The 3181-nt window shown below is 45.3% G+C and overlaps 1 long non-coding RNA gene across 1 annotated transcript in view; it reads left to right on the plus strand.

Moving 5' to 3' along the window:
- The window catches only part of LOC107181608, a 5346-nt gene extending 2434 nt beyond the window's left edge, over positions 1-2912 (plus strand). The window contains exon 2 of the long non-coding RNA XR_001512269.1: positions 2011-2912. This is a non-coding gene — a long non-coding RNA (uncharacterized LOC107181608). The remainder of the gene's footprint in view (positions 1-2010) is intronic.
- Positions 2913-3181: the final 269 nt, after the last annotated feature.

The raw sequence follows: 3181 nt of genomic DNA on the forward strand, positions 1-3181 counted from the left end.
ATTCCGCTTTCCACTACTCAGGTAGCAAGGGGCTAATTATAGAAGAGAGAAGAGGAGGAAATGGAAAAGGTGAGGAGAGACAATTTACTCAGGAAACTTGAGAAAGGGAAGGGGAATGGGACAGATTCTTGTAGAGCAGTGGTTCTCAACCTTCTGGCCCTTTAAATACAGTTCCTCATGTTGTGACCCAACCATAAAATTATTTTTGTTGCTACTTCATAACTGTAATGTTGCTATTGTTATGAATCATAATGTAAATATCTGATATGCAGGATGGTTCTGGGGGCTCCAGGGGAGAATTCGTCCCCTTGCCTTTTTCAGCTTCTTGTGGCCGCCTGTATTCCTTGGCTTGTGGCCCCTTCCTCCACCTTCAAAGAGCTTCACTCCAATCTCTGCTTCTGTCGTCACATCGCCTTCTCTGCTTTCATCTCTGGCCTCCCTCTTTAAGGACCCCTGTGATTACATTAGGCCCCACTGGAATAACCCAGGATAATCTTCCCATTGAAAGATTTTTAATTTAATCACACATGCAAAGTCCTATAAAAGATTGGGACATGCCTATCTTGTGTGTGTGTGGGTGGGGGGGGGGGGGGTACTATGAGAGATTGGCCCACTTGCCTCAAGCGGGTATAATTCTGCTGTGTGGTTAATGCTTCAGATCCCTTACCTGTGGACCAGACCAGGCTAGACTGTACCCGAGACTGCATCTTTATTAGGTGGGCTCCTTTCCTTTCCTTAGTCTGTTTCTCTCCTTCCCTTAGGTGTTTCTCTTGAAACTCGCTCCCTCAATAGATCATATGCAACCTAAATCCTCTTGAGACTCTGCTTCTAGGCAACCCGACAACCAGTAGTAACTTTATGAGTATGGAGATGCCTGATACACCAACCCAAGTAGAATCAATACAGTTGATCACGAGTTAGATGAGTGAGAAGGGAGAGTAAAGGGATGAAGGGATCTGGAATGTTCTCTAATTATGGCTTGATTCTAAAAGGATATTTGCTATTCATTCAGAGAAATATGGAGTAGTTCTGGGGCGGAGCATGAGGGAGGATATAAGTTAATTCAATTTTGGACATGCTGGGTTGGAGATAGCTGTCGGACACACAGAACACTCAGCGCGACCCTTTAATACAATTCCTCATGTTATGGTGACACCCAACCATAAAATTATTTTTGTTGCTACTTCATAACTGTAATGTTGCTACTGTTATGAATCATAATGTAAAGATCTGATATGCAGGATGGTCTTAGGCGACCCCTGTGAAAGGGTCATTCGACCGCCAAAGGGGTCGCGACCCACAGGTAGAGAACCACTGATGTAGAGGCAGACCCAGCCTGGCTGCGGAGAAATGGCTTTTAGACTTATTATTATTTTTTTTCTGATTCTGTGTGTCCCCTTTTCTCCCTCCCTCCCCCAGCCCAGTTGGAAAATTAGAAACATAATCCATGTTGTTGATTCCATAAGGTATGGATTCCCCTCACCCCTGACACCCACCCACCCAGGGGTCTGCCAAGCTATGTGAGTTAAAATCTACATTTTTAGAAAGACTGGTTCTCATTTTATTTGCAAAGGCAATTTCTGCTCTAATGACAACACAAAACTTATTAATTATATTATTAATTTTTCAAGTTCAGATATTGATGTCCAGTTTAGAAAGGTAAAGATTGAATTCACATTCCTTACCTCCACTTCCCCTCAGTCCCTTCTGAAAATTTGCCTTGTTGGATGACTGATTCTAATTCTTCTACTGATTTACCTGTAACTTAATTTCTCTCCAGTGGTATTGAGATATAATTGACAAGGGATTGACATTTTTTTAAACCACAAGGAAAAGAAACCTGGAGCTGTCAAGAATAATATTTTATTGACCTGGAATGAGTTTTGGAATCTGTATTTTTAACCAGCTACCCGGGTGATTTTGATGATCAGACAGTTTGAGGTATTTTTTTTTCCCCTCTTTCCTCTTTCTCTTCCCTTCAGTAAACTGTTTTTCAACTTTGTTTTTCAGTGAAAACTATTTCCTCCTCACGGTTAACTCGATCCAGAGGCTGCGCCCATCTCTCCCACGTCAACAGTCCTGTGTCCTTGGCGGAGGACAGTGCTCTCATTCTGGGCCTTTCCCTTGTTCCTCGGCCAAACCCCTGCTTCTGCACCTCCCTGCAGCTAGTCAAGCTCCCGATGCCGGGAAAGCCCCGCCCGCTGTCACTCACAGGGATGAGTGAAAGCTGACGAGGCCACACTTGTCCTAATCCACAGCTCTCCTTGCCTCCTCCACTCCCATTTCCCCAGAGCAGCTACCTCTGTCCCAGGCCTCAGGGTTGTCCCTGGGCTGAAGTGGAATCCAGCCACAACCACCTTCCAAAGCCAACAGTCACGGTGAACCTGCAGAAAGGCAAGAGCTGGGCACGTCCTGACATAGAGTAAAGAAAGTCTTCCAGTGAAAAGACAGGAAGGCAGTATTTGGAGGAGCCCTGTGCTGAGTGGAGGTGGGTGGGGATATTTCTTTGGCTTCCAGAGCCTCTTGTCTGATGGGATCAGCCGCTCCAGCAGTAGCCACCTGGCCCAGCTTTGGGAGATGTGGAGATTGAATTTCACAGTGATTTCCACTGGGCCACGGCACTGAGACAGCTGCAGGAGGGCACACAGCTGGCGCTGCCCCACCCCTTCCAGAGCTGCTCTGGAGGAATGCCACCCTCCCCATGGGAAGTGAGAGGGTCCTACTTGCTATGATTCCATGGGAAGGGACCTCTACGATAAACCCTCATTTTGAGGGCACAAGCTGGCCTTCAATAGAGTAAAATCCCAACATCACTTATTCCAGTAGCTCCCCAACCTGGATAAACATCAGGATTACTTGGTATGTTTATTTTTAAAATGAAGATTAATGAAAATAATGATTTTGTGAACCCATCCCCAGACCTAATGAATCAGAATCTCTGTGGTAGGACTAGGACTGGAATGTGTGAGTCCATTTAATCAGACTGCTTTCCTGATTCCTGAAATTTGAGTCCATAGAATGAGAGCATGAAGAGGGTATGGTGGAGGCTCGGATGACAGAGAATAATCCTTAGAGTCACCATTCACAGAGGCATAGCCATGTGAATCGCAGCCAGAAAATCGCAGACTTCTCAGACATTATCTTATTTAGTCATCAAAACAAACCTGTGAGGTATGTCCAA

The sequence above is a fragment of the Myotis davidii genome, unplaced genomic scaffold (assembly GCF_000327345.1).
Source record: "Myotis davidii unplaced genomic scaffold, ASM32734v1 scaffold6, whole genome shotgun sequence".
NCBI lineage: Eukaryota > Metazoa > Chordata > Mammalia > Chiroptera > Vespertilionidae > Myotis > Myotis davidii.